We start from the raw sequence: 16526 nt of genomic DNA, 5'->3' as shown, positions 1-16526 counted from the left end.
CTATGTCAAATTAAAAAACCCCAAATTAAATTTTGAAAATCTTAAATATTATGTCTCCCCCTCTCTCTCTTCTTCGGCATTCAGCTTCTCTGATTCGGCGACAGAGAATGTCAAGCTTCATCTCCGGTGAGGAATGTTAATCCTCCAATTTTTCTCTCATTTGATCACCCCAAGCATATATGTCTGTTTGATCAGCCCAACAAGATGCATAATCGTGAATTCATGATCACGTGATTACTCTCTTTCTCCTTTGATGATGCTTTCGGTGGCAGAGGCCGCTTTCCATGTCCTTCGATCCACCTTTGAAAGCTTTTAAATGTGATATGATTTTACACTTGTGTGGCACTTAGTCCATTAACTAGGGATCTGATCCAAGAAGTAGTATTATTTGATTATGGGTTTTTGATTCAACCTTCGATAGAAAAGAGGTGAAGGTTAAGAGGGGGTTTTGATTTTATTTTGGGGTTTACTTTCGCCACAGATGGAGTTGGGTTGCCGGAGAAGGAGTTGGGTCGCCGGAGGGTTGTATTTATTCAGATATTTTATATTTTAATTTTTAATCATCAATTTTCATATGTCACAATTTGATAGGTTAAATCCACATATACGCCATGTCGTAAATGAAGAAATAAAAAAAATTACACTTAACTGTCAAATCAAAATTCTTAACAGTAATTTGACAGAAGGGCTAAAATGAACCATTCTAATTGTATGAGAGTTTTTTTTATCCAAAACAAAGTTTAGGGGCCTTTTTGATTCAAAATGTAAAGTACAGGGGCTAAATCCATACTTATCCCTAAACATTAATGAACATGTGTTACAGGTAAGTCAACTAGAAAACTAACTCGAGTACTCTTAGCCCCAACCAATCTTAAACAAACTTCTCACCAATTTGTTTCTTACTGCCAAAGCCGGAGCAGTTGCAGTTGCAACAAGGAACTCCGTCAAAGACAAAGAAGAATCAAGCAAAATGTCTGTAACGTCGAAAACCCAATTCTTCTTAACAAAAACAATTTACAAAATTCCTAGGAAAGTTTTAACAAAGTAAAGAAGGCTTCTTGTGGCACCATCTGCAACAGCTTTGGCAAAACATCATATTATTGCGTTCTCTATATTACCTTCTTAATACGAAAAGGAAAATAGTCCTGAAATCCAAAATCATATCACATCTCATGGCGTATTCCAGTTCAACCATTTAACTACTAAGCAAGATCTGATTTTATCTCATCATTAACACGATATATTTGATGTTAATGATGCTCTCTTTTTTCCTAGTGGAAAAAACTATATTTACAAGGCACTACAAGGGGCACAACAGGGAATACAAGGAGGCTAAGCCAATGGACTCAAAGTAGAGAGATTACGTGGTATAAAGCAAGGTTTTTAAAACCGGACCGGTCATCAAATCGGAAAAGTTTTCGATTCACGGTTCAAAGGTTCAATCGGGGTTTAAACTGGGTTCGAACCGGTTTTAACGCAATGAATTATTTATATATATATTTATATTATATGCATATAATATATAAGAAAACTTCATAAAAATACAATATATTCAAATAAAGTACCATTTTAAATAAAGAAAATCTCATAACTTAGTGGTTAAAGCCTTTTTTAATGAACAAAAGGTCATGAGTTCAAACCCTACAAATAACAAAATTTCAAAAAATATTTTATTAACTTTAATAAATGACCGAACCGGTCAAAACCGACCCGGTTCTGACCCGTTCAACCGAAGAACCAACCGGTTCAATCGAAAATATCCCAGTTCATCAATTACCGGTTCTGGCACCTCAATCGGACCGGACAAGTGGCCGGTCACCGGTTGGACCGGTCCTGTTTTCAAAACCTTGGTATAAAGTACAGATCTCCATCATTGCATTAGTCCCATGACCAAGGTAGATTGAAAAACAGCCACCAAATCATCACATTCATTTCAAATAATGTCACTGCACCCTGCTTGACCAAGGTTACCTTTGGCTGAACCATCCACATTTAATCTATAAGAACAATCAGTGGGAGGACAACATTTCAACAGAAGTGATATTACCATCCACATTCTCACTTGGATCGGAACAATAAGAATACATATATACTCCCAAGGCAGAGCAGGTCCGAACCTTAGAGGCTTTTGTAGGATTAAGGATTTGATTTAATTATCTCAACTCCAAAGCGGTATTCTTGATAATAATACATCTTTCCAAAAAAAAAAAAACTCTTCAAATCTTGCTGATTTGAAGAGTTTATTTGCTCCTGAAAAGAACTTCATCCAAGACTGAAATTTAATCTTCCAATTCTTACAGCAGTGGAACCAAGAAGCAGGAGCTATGCCACATTTTTTAATATTCCCATGCAAGGGGACCCCATTGTGCCAAGGTCTCCAACCAAAAGTACGAAATCTTTAATGGAATAGTAGAAGACCAAGAAAAATTGTAGCGAAAAATGTCTTCCTGAGTTCTGATATTTCCAGGCTGCTTCTGTGCAAAACTCACCATCTGTGGAATCAAACTCTTATCAGTACCTGATCTCAAAAAAAAAAAAAAAATTGTGATCTAGAAATCACTTTAACCAAACTATCCCCTCCCAACTGCTGTAATAAAGAAATATTCCATCCTTGATTGATGATCAGATCCTTTAGCTTTAAGTGAGGATCGGAGACAGCAAAACCATTTTGATATAAGCTCCACCCCTTGCCTAGTTCTCATACCAAAGGTTGAAATTTCATTCCCTGATCTTCCACTTGTGAGACTTGGACTAAGAAACTATAAAAGGATTTCCATGCAAGGAGTGAATGGTTTTGCTTCTAATTCAAAAAAAAAAAAGAAGTGTTTTTGATATACTTTTCTGCCTAAATTTTGACCAGAAAGATGTGTCATTATTTTCCAAGCAAGTTTGTAGTAAAGAGCTTCAACTACATCATACATCTTTCAAATTCATACCACCATTCTTGAAAAGTTTGAAAAACTTATCCATGCTCTCCATTATTTATCTGGATTATTGTCAAAGCTCATCAAAAACCTTCTTCGGATGGCAAAAGCAAGAAAGTAAAAGAATCTTGTCAAAGATATCAGCGAGCCAAATGCCATAAACATTCCCTGACTAGACTGTTAAAGTATATGAGTTTTCTGACACGCATTGGTCATACTACATTCAGTCAGAGGCTTGGAGCAAATCAAATAAGGCTTGGCCAGGCTTCCAGCTGCAATGCACAAATTTAATGCAGAACGATTAATTAAAATATTATAAAAGTATTTAAATTTGACAATTTATTCTCTATTAGCCTTTAAAACATAAGCTATCTAAAGGAGGGTGCAAGGATACCTGCTGAAATAGCTTAATTGGTCTGGATAAAGCAGGAGTGCCACTGAGCAACATGGCATACTGAGCTCTCTGAAATTGTAAGCATCATAAGGTTAAGCCAAACCAGGTGGGGGGGGGGGGGGGGGGGGGGTGCTTGAGAAGAACAGAGGGGGTATAGAGAGAGAGATAGGACATAGCCGTCCAGTTGCATTGATAACAAAAAATAAAATACAATTGAATCAATTTAAAATTGCAATACACCGGTGTTTCTATTTGATGCTTTCAACCAAGTAACCATGTATCATCTCAGTTCATACTTCATAGGATGACTCAGTGTATTTCCTTTACACAAAAAATGATGGAATTCAAGCACTCTTTACTGTATTATCATCTTGCACATTGCTTTCTGGAGGAGGACAAGAAAATGCATTTGAACTTGTTAATGTTATAGGCTCAGAAAGGAAAAAACAACAAAAAAAAGTCAAGAAACTAAATAACCCTTCCCCATCCCTGCAGCCTCCTGCCCAAAAAAAAAAGGGCTCAAAATAACTAAGTGAAGAAATGAATTCCACCATAGTTTTTTGATGAATTTGTCCGACATAATTGTAAATTTACAAATGTAAGACCTGTTTTTGGAGTGATGGACCATTCCAGGTATTGATAGGAAATAAAATAACACATTCTAAATTTAATAACCTTGTGTATATGGAGAAAAAAAAAACACTAAATTAAACTAAACTGATGTACACTTCAAAAACTTAAACATTCATATCAGTTACTGCTTTTTTTTGAAAAGACATATCAGTTACTGCTACAAAGAGCATATTAGCAAAAGGCAAATCACGAAATATAGCAAGCTGCAATTTTTAAATTAAAACTCGTCAGAACAAATGAGAACTTTGGAAACTGAAAAATATTCATATCAATTGCGGCCGTAAAACAACAGACAAAATGCTCAGGGTAAAGTATGAAAGTAACAAGTTGCAACATATGCCAAAATAGAAGCTTAGAATAATTGATGAGCACCTTGGAACCCAAAATATCCATCAGTTATGGCTGCAAAACAATATATAGTATGTTTTTAATGCAAAATAACATTAGCTAATTAAGGTTAATGACGAAAAATTGCAAGTTGCAGGTACAGTTAATTCACTACAGTCTACAGTGGTCTATAAAGCAAAGATAGCTAGTGTAAGCATGCAATCGTCACTTGTGAAGGAAGAGAGACCTGTATGACTGGTATGGAGGCAGTTGTCCTCCTCGCTTGACCATTTTTCAAATAGTGAGACTCATCTGCAATCACAACCTGAATAAATTTCTTCATTGCAGGTACAAATGTAAGCCGGTGACAAAGTACAGAATAAAGATAGCAACCATAAAAGACAAAATCTTAGTCTCAAAAGATAGTTTAGAGCACCTTGAATTCAAAGGCCATCAGTTTATTCTCTAGTTTAGGGACCAGGTCATAGGAGATTATGTTGAATACGCCATCAAGATGAACTGTTCCCTTGCTGCTGGAGCATTATATCCTGTATCCACCTCTGTTTGATCCACCCCAATTAGATAAAACAACCTATTAACAATACCTTGTTAGGTAAAATGAACAAATAAATAACTACATAAACAAAGAACACATCCCCCAAAATCACAAACCAAATTCCAAGAAGTAGAAGGCTTAAAGGCAATACAATGTACTCAAAATTCCAGCTACAACTATGTGAAAGAAAAAGTTAGAAGAGTTTATTGGACATACAAGTATATCTGATGAAGGAACATGCAGCCATTGTTGAATCATCTGAAGAGGAGACGAGTAAAGAAAGGCCAAAAAAGGTAGCCTATTAAAACTGAAACACAGAAACCCAAAAAGAGCTAGAAACTTACTTAAGCCCAGTGCAAACGCAAGGAAGATGGTGTGATTATAAGAACAGGCGAACAATCATGAATACATGTAGCCACAGCAATAGCCTACAAAATCAATTGTAAATGAAATGTGCCTGTTTATCAAAACTTAATAAGATAGAGACTGTGCACTTTTTCAAGCTTACAAAACTTACGTCCAACATGAGATGTTTCATACCCAAAGCCACAACAGTTTAATTTTCTAATTGTTTAAATGTTTTTCTATCCTCCTTAACCACTTACAGACAGTCTACTGGTAAGAAGCAAAAACCTGTATCATCAAAATGTTAATGATGCATTTTCACAAAAATGAAGGGACAAAAAATCACATCTCAATGGATGTAGTATCAAACTCTAATGAGTAGAAAGCGACTACAACTATGAAAGCACTACCCGTCTTAAAAACTGAAATAGAAGATGATCTGAAATCCCAAACATGGAAAGTTGGTAGAGTTGCATCACTGTAACCTTAGGGACACAAGTTCAAACTCGGGAGGCCTCTCCGCCAGTGAGGGTAAGGCTCCCATCTTGTCCTTCCTCGACAATGTGATGCAGCTCCCGTGGGAACTGGTCCAGCAACAGCGAAAGACACAGATCTGGAGTCAAGAATAACACGCAATCTCAAAGCTTCACGCTCTCGGTAACAAAACAAGATGTATAAGACAAAGAGCACAATATTCCTTAGAAGATAACAAGCACAAACTACACTACTACAGTAATCTCGTAAGAGACTTTGTTTCCAAATTCTGATCTGCCCAACGGCTACAACGAGAACACTTTAAATACCAAATCAAACTAGAGACAACGGCTACAAACTTCAGTCAAAGAGAAAAGGAGCAGTAAATCTCTAAGAGAACAACGGACAAAAAGAAGACTCTTTAAGAGTCACGTGACTTGATCCAAGTCAGCTACAACAATGCTTGGTTGACCATCCTCCACGTCATTGGACTTCAAACTTGCATGAGACTCCACTGCATCAACTATCTCTCCCGGCAAAGAACTCGACTCTGTCGAGTACAATTGAAGGTACTGTTGGAGAAGATCAGGATAAAAATGACGAAGATGTGACTCAGAGAGCCAAATCCCATCCGAAACAGGCCTGTTACGAAGCAACACTAAGTAACGCCAATATCCGCCTCGACGCGTAGTGACAAATTCACGTTGTAAGATCACATAAGGGGTATCATCGGGAGGGAATGACGAATCAGGATGGGGAAGAGTGGCCGTAGGCAGGGGTGTGTGGTTCCCAGTTTCATCTGAAGGAGGACGATGAATTGGGGAATCTTCATGGCATGCCGTCAGGTCAGCAACATTAAAAATGGGGCTGAACCGAAATTCGGATGGCAAGTCAATCAAGTAAGCATTCGCGCCAAGTCGCTTGAGAACTGCAAAGGGGCCTGCTCTTCGGGAATGAAGTTTATGAATGGTACCCGGAGGGAAACGAGCGGGGTGGATGCGAATAAACACCAAATCGCCAGGTTGAAACTCGATAAGGCGGCGATGCGCATTCGCGGCCGAACTGTAGGAATCATTACTGATAGAGAGACGTCGTTTGACTTCAGCATGAACCTGGTGAATGTGGGTCTCAAGCTCAAGGGCCTCTCCGCTGGGTTGTTGAAAGGAGGGAAGAGGCAGCAAGTCAACTGGAGTCCGTGGCTTAATACCTGCAACAACTTCAAAAGGGGAGCTGCCAGAGGAACGGTTAACAGAATTGTTAAAAACAAATTCAGCTTGCGGAAGAATTAAGTCCCATGAGGACGCATGGTCCATCACTAAACACCGCAAGAGATTACCAACACTCCGATTCGTCACCTCGGTTTGGCCATCCGTTTGAGGATGGAAGGCGCTGGAGTATTGCAGTTTTGTGCCCAATTTCATCCACAAAGTCTTCCAAAAGTAAGACATAAACTTAACGTCGCGGTCCGTGGTGATAGACTTAGGAAGGCCATGAAGGCGAACCACTTCTCTGAAGAAAAGGGTGGCAACATGTGACGCATCAAAAGTCCGCGCACATGGAAGGAAATGAGCCATCTTAGAGAAGCGATCCACAACCACAAGTATTGAATCATGGTGGCGAACAGTACGCGGCAAGCCCAAAATAAAATCCATGCAAATGTCATCCCACGGTTGTAGCGGAATGGGCAACGGAGTGTACAGACCACTATTAGTTTTAGAGCCCTTTTGTAACTGACAGATGCGACAACGCTGGACAATGCGAAAAACATCCCGTCGGAGGTGAGGCCAAAAGAAACGGTCGGCAACCAAGGCGAAAGTTTTGTCACGGCCAAGGTGGCCTGCAAGCCCCCCAGCATGTAATTCTGTGATAGCAAATTCGCGGATGGAGCCTTGCGGAAGGCATAGACGATTGTTCTTAAATAGGTATCCCTCCTGCAAAACAAAAGGAGAAACAACAGTGTCCTTGGACACCACATTAGACAGTTCTGCCCAAATAGAAGAAAAATCAGAATCAGTTGCATAAAGGTCTCGAATTAATTCAAACCCGGTAGCTGCTAACGAGAAAGTAGTCAGTAAGTGTAGGCGACGGCTGAGCGCATCTGCGACCTTGTTCTCAATACCCGACTTGTGCTTCAGAACAAATGTAAATTGTTGCAGGAAGTCCACCCAATGGGCTTGCTTGGGACTTAAGGTCTTTTGAGTAGGAATGTACTTCAACGAATCATGATCGGTGAATAATATGAACTCCTTGTGAAGTAAGTAGGGCCGCCAATGCCTAAGTGTTTGGACCAGAGCGTAGAATTCCAGTTCATATGTGGAGTAGCGTCTCCTAGTGTCTGTCAACTTTTCGCTATAAAAGGCAATAGGGTGGCCTTCTTGACTTAGGACTCCTCCTATACCTGCAATAGAAGCGTCACATGCCACCTCAAAGACTTTGTGAAAGTCAGGCAACCTAAGAACAGGAGCTGAGGTGAGCTTAGTTTTGAGGTAGATAAAGGCTTTGGCAGCCGCTGGAGTCCAGGCGAAATTCTTGCCCTTGAGACAATCAGTAATGGGAGCGGTAATTGCACTGAAGTTACGGATGAATCGACGGTAGAACGAGGCCAGACCGTGAAAGCTACGAGCTTCCGTGAAATTGGTGGGGGTCGGCCAAGACGAGATTGCTTTCGTCTTTTCAGGATCCACCTCGAGACCATCCTGCGAAATAATAAACCCCAAAAAATCAATTTTTGATTGTAAAAAAGAGCACTTTTTTTTGTGAACAAAAAAAGAATGAGTTCTCAGAGTTTTGAACACCAAACGCAGGTGCTGGAGATGTTCTTCCTGGGAGTGACTGTAGATTAACAGGTCATCAAAATACACCACAAGGAATTTGCCCAAGAAAGGTTTGAAAGTTTGCGTCATCACTCGCATGAAAGTGCTGGGCGCGTTGGTCAAGCCAAAGGGCATAACCATCCATTCGAACAACCCATCTTTAGTACGGAAAGCCGTCTTCCACTCATCTCCGGGCTTAATTCGTATTTGGTGATACCCACTTCGTAAATCCATTTTTGAGAATATTGAAGCCCCTGAGAGTTGATCCAGCAGATCATCTAAATGAGGAATTGGAAATCTGTATTTTACTGTGATCCGATTGATAGCCCTGCTATCAACGCATAGACGCCATGATCCATCCCGCTTAGGAATGAGCAGAGTCGGAACGGCACAAGGGGACAAACTTTCCCTAATAAAGCCCTTGGAAAGTAATTTCGTAATCTGTTGTTGCATCTCAACATGTTCGCCTGGTGTGAAGCGATAAGTTGGCAGATTAGGCAAAGAAGAACCCGGAACCAGGTCAATGGCATGCTGCACAGCACGCAAAGGAGGAAGACTATCTGGCAGGTCTTCAGGCATAAGGTCAGCGAATTCAGACAGCAGTCCCTGGACAGGTTCTGGAGCCGAAACGGTTGCTAACTCCGGTGAGATCGAAGTTGTTTTGCTAAGGAGAAGAAATAACATTGGAGCATCTTGTGGCACCTCCGAGAGACGAGATAGAGTCAGTACTTCTGTGTTATTTGCCAATTTAGGAGAAGGACGAGGAGGTGATCTCAAGGGATTGAGCTTGATGTGCTTTCCTTTAAAGAAGAACGAGTAGGAATTTTGGAATCCATCATACAGGGCTTTCCTATCAAAGAGCCAGGGTCGACCTAGCAAGAGTTGGCACACTGTCATGGGCACAATGTCACACCAAACTTCGTCACTGTAGTTCGGGCCCAATGCAAATCGAACACGACATCTAGCCTCAACGGGCTTGGAAGTGGAATCCACCCAACTAACATGATAAGGACGAGGGTGGGGCTCTTTGGTGAGGGACAACTTTTCGACCACTCCACTGGCGATAGCATTCATGCCGCTGCCATTATCAATGACCGTGTCTATGGCTTTGCCGCCAATTTCAAACCGGGCGTGGAGGATGGAAGTGCGAAGCCACGAGTCCTTGTCTATGGAGGAGGACTCTCCCACAAGAATGGGTTGGATGACACAACTAGGCAATTGGGATGCCTCCAAGATCTCTTCGGTTGTATCTGGGGTTTCATGTTCTATAGAATGTTCCGATTGACAATTGGAGGAGTCATGATCTCCCTCGCAGACTAGACCCAACTTGGTGGATTTGCTGGGGCAAACTATAGCAAAATGACCCTTGCCCCCGCAAGTGAAACAGCTGCCCGTCGTGCTATCTCCTCCTCGTCGACGGTTGTCATTGAATGTTGGAGTTGTTGACGCACGAAAGGGTGCAGAAGATCCTGTAAAAGAAGCTGAATTATTAGTGGACAAATTGGAATTGACACTGGTACCTCGGGACGAAACAGTAGGAATTGAGGCAGATGTCAGCCACGGCCGCTTCTGGTGAGAAAGATGCGCTTCCATGCGAAGGGCCGCTTGGTAGGCAGCATCAACAGAGGTCAACGATATAGACAAAAGCTCATGCTGAATTTCTTCACGTAATCCAGCGACATAGCGGGCGATGGCTTGGCGCTCTGGTTCGACAATCTGACTGCGGATGGTTAGTTCTTGCCAGCGGGCCGTGTACGAGGTCACCGAGGTAGTCCCTTGCTTAAAACCCCATAGCTCGCGAAGTAGAGCATCGACATAATCAGTAGGCATGTACTTCTCCTTAAGACGAAACTTCATCTCCACCCAATCCGAGAGTGGAGGTCTTCCCAATCGATGGGCCTGCTCCTCAATACTGAGCCACCACATTCGAGCGCTGCCTTTCAGTTTCATTATGGCATAATCCACCTTGCACTCAACTGGCATTTTATACCACCGAAAATAATCCTCAACGGAGATCAACCAGTCATGGAAGGTTGTGGGGTTGAGATCTCCCCAGAACTCAGGAACATCAGTACGGACAAGCCGTTTGACATCATCGACAGGGTCAGTACGACGGGCCGGGTAGTTGGGTTCTGGGTTACCCGTGGTGCGAGTGCCACTTCGGTATGGAGGTGGAGTCCTCTCCGCAAGAGACGTCAAGCGACCGCTGCCGGTGGAGGCTGCCAGATCTGGCTCAGCGAGGGGTTCGGAAGTCGAGCCCGACGGAAGTACCTGTTGACAAACTAGATCAAGACGCTGTGAGATGTCTTGAACATGACCGCCCAACGCTTGGATCTGTTGGGTAAGTGCCAGGATAGCATCTTCCTGTGTGGAATTAGTCATAGCGGAGTAAGTGCGACCACTACGAGTGCACATAGAAGAGCCTTTATGCACGGTGTGCTGCCTCTGATACCACTTTGATGCAGCTCCCGTGGGAACTGGTCCAGCAACAGCGAAAGACACAGATCTGGAGTCAAGAATAACACGCAATCTCAAAGCTTCACGCTCTCGGTAACAAAACAAGATGTATAAGACAAAGAGCACAATATTCCTTAGAAGATAACAAGCACAAACTACACTACTACAGTAATCTCGTAAAAGACTTTGTTTCCAAATTCTGATCTGCCCAACGGCTACAACGAGAACACTTTAAATACCAAATCAAACTAGAGACAACGGCTACAAACTTCAGTCAAAGAGAAAAGGAGCAGTAAATCTCTAAGAGAACAACGGACAAAAAGAAGACTCTTTAAGAGTCACGTGACTTGATCCAAGTCAGCTACAACAATGCTTGGTTGACCATCCTCCACGTCATTGGACTTCAAACTTGCATGAGACTCCACTGCATCACAATGTCACCCCTGTACACAGGAGTTGTTTAGCCTTTAACCATTATGAACTATAAAATAGAAGGTTATCCTACGGAAACATGTACTTATAAGTCCAACGATTAGTAATTGGTAACTGCCACATTAATTCTCACACGTCATCATCAACCATCTTCTATAGAGAACTTATTAACAAAATTGTAATATGAGTTACTCATTTGAAACCTCCAAACAGTTCCACTATGGCCTTAGAAGAATATATATAATTCAAATAAATAACAATTGCCTAAAAAGTCTTCCCTAATCCCATTTCATCTGCTTGGAGCACACACACTCCATGCTGCAATGCAAACCTGCAGGAAAAATAATAACATATATAAATAAAGCATACACAAGCATCCAAGCAAAATAAAATATTTCGCAATTTCAAGAGATAATAGCAGTAATGGACAACATATCACGTTGCACCAAGGCATCTAAGTCCTCTACCTAGACAGAAAATAAATAGTTAATTGTAGCAAACCTTTTGGTTATGACATTCTTTTTCCTTTTTTTTTTTTGCTTGGAATGCAAAGAAACTTTATTAAGAGGTCACAAAGGGAGTGCACCCTAAAGACACAAGAAGTAAAAGAAACATGACAAGACAAACCAGAAAATAAAAACTCACAAGGACCTAGGAATTGAATTAGGCTACACCTAAACTGATGTCATGATAGAAATTATTACAATATCCAGTTAGACATAGTTTTATAGTAGCAAGCCAGTTTTCTATAAAGTTGTCTGTACCTTCTTTGTCAGAAAATACAATGTTGTTCCTTTCTAGTCATATGAGCTAGGATGTCAAAGGCCCATTCACCACCACTAAAAGGGCCTAATAGTGGCGGGAGAGGGTGCCCATTATAAAGGAGTTAGCTAGGCCACACCCAAGCGATGGGGTATGTGTAGCAAACCAATGCACTTCGAACCGATGTCCGCATTAGCTGCACTCAATCGGGTGCTTCCATTGGGCTGGTGCCAGCCTATAGGAGCTTTCACTGGGCTTAGGCTACTTTTTTTAGGTTTTGACACGGCCCTTTGCCATTTCTTGCCCTTTTTTCACCCTTACCAGATCCATAGGAAACCATTACCACCAAATCAATTAGTAGCTCTTTACGCTACTACTCTGATACCAATTGTCACAAGCCCATTTCTCCACCACTAAAATGACCTAATAGGGGTGGGAGAGGGTGCCACTTGTAAAAAAGTTAGCTAGGCCACATCCAAGTGACATAGGATGCATGACACAGGATGTGACCACATCTAAGCTTACAGAAATCTTTCTTTAGTTCTTTTCAAACCAAACCAACCCCAAGCTATAAACTCAGAAACCAAGCTATTACTAGAGAGTAGAGACCCAATTGATCCCAATTAGGTTCCATATAGTACTCCAGATCTCCTGTCCAAGAAGAAAATGTGGCTAATTGACTCTGCCTCTACTCTACACAAATAACATTTGTTTGTATGAGTGACCCCACTTTTCTGAATGTTATCTATGCTCAGTATTTTTGCATCGGGCCTCCCACATGAAGAAAGAAACTTTAGGAGGAATTTTGCTTTCAAAATCCAATTCCAAGGGATATCTGGTCTGCCAACATTGTGGTTGTCTAGCGAGCTCCTTGTAATGAGACTTAACTATAACAAAGTTATCTTAAGATGGTTTCCAGCAAATCTTTTCTTCCTAAATGATGTTACCTTCCTGAGCAAAAGCACCTGCCAAAATTAAAAAAAATCATGTGTCATGCCCAATCATGCACAAATCTAAAGAAGCTGATATTCCAGTAGAGAGTTGGAAACTGACATTTAAGAGGGGAAGTGTCACAATCCAACCATCACCCAAAGCCGAACTCTCTTTCCACTGCCTACCTTATAGGCAATCAATCCTACCAACCATTCCTAATACGCTTCCAAAGGCCTGTACCAGGAAATTTTTTCCACAATGATAAACGTTGTCGCACAACTTTCGGATCCAATCTCCAAGCAAGGCTTTATCAAGAGCTTGACAGAAGTAATGGCAAGATCACCTAGATTTTTCAGAAGTTTTGCAACATGCCACTAAATTAAATGAAATTTCTTACACCCTTAACTATTATTTTTTTAAAATAATAAAAATTCAAAAGAGCTATTACATAGTAAGGACGAAAAAAAATTTGACACTACTAAACCAATTATCTACGAAAACATCCATCGAGGTGTGCTTAGAGTTGAAAATCCAATTATTTCCCTCAAGCCAGATCAGCCACACGATGGACATTGGGAGTAGCTGAAAATCTTCCTCTTAGACTTCACTTTAGATGAAAAACTCCAGGCTAACAACTCTTTCTCTGTAGGTTTCTTGCAACCCAATTGATCCAACTCAAATTCAAAGCATTGTAATACACCTTCCAAGACCAAGTACAGTGGAGAAGAAGATGGTTTATCGACTCTAAATTATCTTTACAAACATAGCATTTATTGGGAAAAAAAAGACACAACTTCCCAACAATAAGATGCCGCTTTGGGAGAAATTGATTCTGGGTAGACTCAAGTTTGGATAGGAAACAATGACAGAAATTACAGAGGAAGTCTGGATAGTGTTATTTTATCAAGTTCAATTTCCCATCTTTTGAGATAGAGTAGCCCTTCGAACTAGTCAGCTGTTTCTCATATCTTTCTACCATAAGACTACAATTCGAATACCGAGGGTGATCGATTCTCAAGCTGGGCTCTTCCCGTTTCACTCGCCGTTATTAAGGGAATCCTTGTAAGTTTCTTTTCCTCTACTTATTGATATGCTTAAACTCAACGGGTGTTCCCTCCTGATCTAGGGTCGTTTTGTGAGGACGCTTGCGTCAGGGTCTTTTGCTCCCCATCGATGAGGCTTGTCCACAGCGGTTTTTAAGGAGTTATGCTTCCAACCACCGCGTGTCGTGGTAGCCATCGCCAAGGGGCTGTTTTTTTAGGCCACGGTAGCGCAATGGAGGCCAATATCTTCCACTCCTAACTATTCCCTATGCAGTGGGTGAGGGGATTGTTGGCGACATTGCGTGACACCCAGGCAAGCGTGCCCTCGGCCTGACGGCTTCGGACGCAACTTGCATTAAAAAACTCGATGGTTCACGGGATTCTGCAATTCACACCAAGTATTGCATTTTGCTACGTTCTTATCGATACGAGAGCCGAGATATCCGTTGTTGAGAATCATTTCATATATAATATGGACGATGACGCAACCCTCTACGACACTGTTTCCAGGCAAAGGGAGCGCACATCTTTTTTTGGTTCCTTGGCGCAATTCGCGCCGAGGTTGGTTGTTCCCGCGGAAGAGGAGCTGTAGTTTCCCACATTCCTCCCCTTGGACTTCGAGCAATTGGCTCAAAAGGCCCATTGTCAACGTTAGTTTTCACTTGTTCACGGGTTGTTTTGCCGTGCAGGTTTCGAAGATAATGAGATGTCTAAGGTCCTAGTTTGGGTGAAATTCCCTAACCTGCCTTTGAAGTGTTGGTCAACTAGGTGCCTTTCAAAAATTGCTAGCTGTGTTGACAAGCCTTTGCAACGTGATAAACTTACTGCTACAATGTCCAAATTATCCTATACTAGGGTTCTGATTGAGATTGTCCTTATGGGGGATTTGCCACATTCAGTTGATATTTTACTTCCAAATGGTGATCCTTTGGAACAAACTATGATTTATGAAACTCTCCCCAAGTTTTGTAAACATTGTAAGATTTTAGGGCATACTGTTGGGGTGTACTCCAAAGTTTCAGTTACAAAGGCTCCTGTGGCTCAAGATGGAAGGCAAAATGGTGATGTTCCTGAGGCTACTAAGAGGGTTAGTGTCTTGGATAGACTAGGGGAGATTATTGTTCCAGTTTCTTTGAGCCAAGAAGGGTCAGGTTCTCAGGCTATAAAAATGGTGAAGGGCAAAACTGTTATTGAACTCTCAGATCATACTGATGAGCCTGGTTTTGACCCTATACAATTGGAAGCTTCTTATCAGGGGTGGCAACTGGTGAAAGGAAAGAAGAAACAAACTCTTGAGGGACAATCTATAGTAGTTCTAGGGAGTAGGGTTACTAGGGCTAATGGGAACAATTGGGAAGGGGTTACTACCAGAAGTAATTTTAAAAAGAAGCTTGTAGTAAATGGAAATCAAAAGGCTAGCAGGGGAGGGGGTTACCACCCCTTTTGTACTCAATGATCATTGCCACATGGAATATTAGAGGGCTTAATAGCTCTCAAGCAGCATGGGGCTATAAGCTTCATTAAAAAGAATGGGGTTGATGTGATGTGTTTTTTGGAGACTAAGTTAAACTGTGCTAAGCTCTCCTTTATGCATAAGTTGAGGCCTAGAGAATGGAAATTTCTGGATAATGTGAATACTACTAGTAATGGTAGAATTGTGGTGTTTTGGAATTCAAGTAAGGTAATAGCTGAGCTTCTTGATTCCTCTCCCCAAGCTCTCTATGTGGGACTTGTTAATTTGGTGGATCAAAAGATTTTTGTGGCTACTTTTGTGTATGGGTTCAATACTATTACTGCTAGAAGGGGTCCCTGGGATGACATGAGAAGGTGGTTCCTTTAGACCCCTAGATTATTGCTAGAGACTTTAACTCTATCCTTTCCCAGCAAGACAAGCACAATGGTAGTACAGTTACTAGTTATGAAACTGTAGATTTTGTGAGTTGTTGCTCTGATATTGGTTTACAGGAGCTTAATTACACTGGTTGTCACTTTTCTTGGACAAATGGTAAGGTTTGGTGCAAGCTGGACAGAGTTCTGGTTAGTCCTACTTGGCATGCCTTAGCTTTGCAACGTAATGTTTAGTTTCTTCCTGTTGGGGCCTGCTCAGACCACTCTCCTGTTAAGATTTAGATTGGAGATCTGCAACATAAAGGGAATAGGGCTTTTAAATTCTTTAATATGTGGGTGGATCATGATTAATTCCTGGGCTTGGTTAATGATCACTAGCAGATTTTTGTTCAACGGACTCCGATGTATAGGCTGTGTAAAAAGCTTAAGAGCTTAAGGGTCCTTTGAGACAACTGACCAAGAATCACTTTAGTCATATCTCTGAGAGGGTGGCCAGAGCTGCTATTGATTGGGAGCATCATCAACTTCTGTTACACAGTGATATGGATAATCATCAGTTAATTCTAAAAGAGGGCAATTGAAATC

General features: G+C 41.3%; 1 non-coding gene and 1 pseudogene across 1 annotated transcript; both read right to left on the bottom strand.

The window, feature by feature from the left end:
- The window catches only part of LOC119980748, a 56877-nt pseudogene extending 42588 nt beyond the window's left edge, over window positions 1–14289 (bottom strand).
- Window positions 14290–14396: 107 nt separating this feature from the next.
- Window positions 14397–14551, bottom strand: LOC119981554. The gene has a single exon (XR_005464166.1). It is a non-coding gene; the product is annotated as a 5.8S ribosomal RNA (ribosomal RNA).
- Window positions 14552–16526: the final 1975 nt, after the last annotated feature.

This window comes from Tripterygium wilfordii, chromosome 16 (assembly GCF_013401445.1).
Source record: "Tripterygium wilfordii isolate XIE 37 chromosome 16, ASM1340144v1, whole genome shotgun sequence".
NCBI classification, from domain to species: domain Eukaryota; kingdom Viridiplantae; phylum Streptophyta; class Magnoliopsida; order Celastrales; family Celastraceae; genus Tripterygium; species Tripterygium wilfordii.
This window is presented reverse-complemented; position numbering and strand designations above follow the sequence as displayed.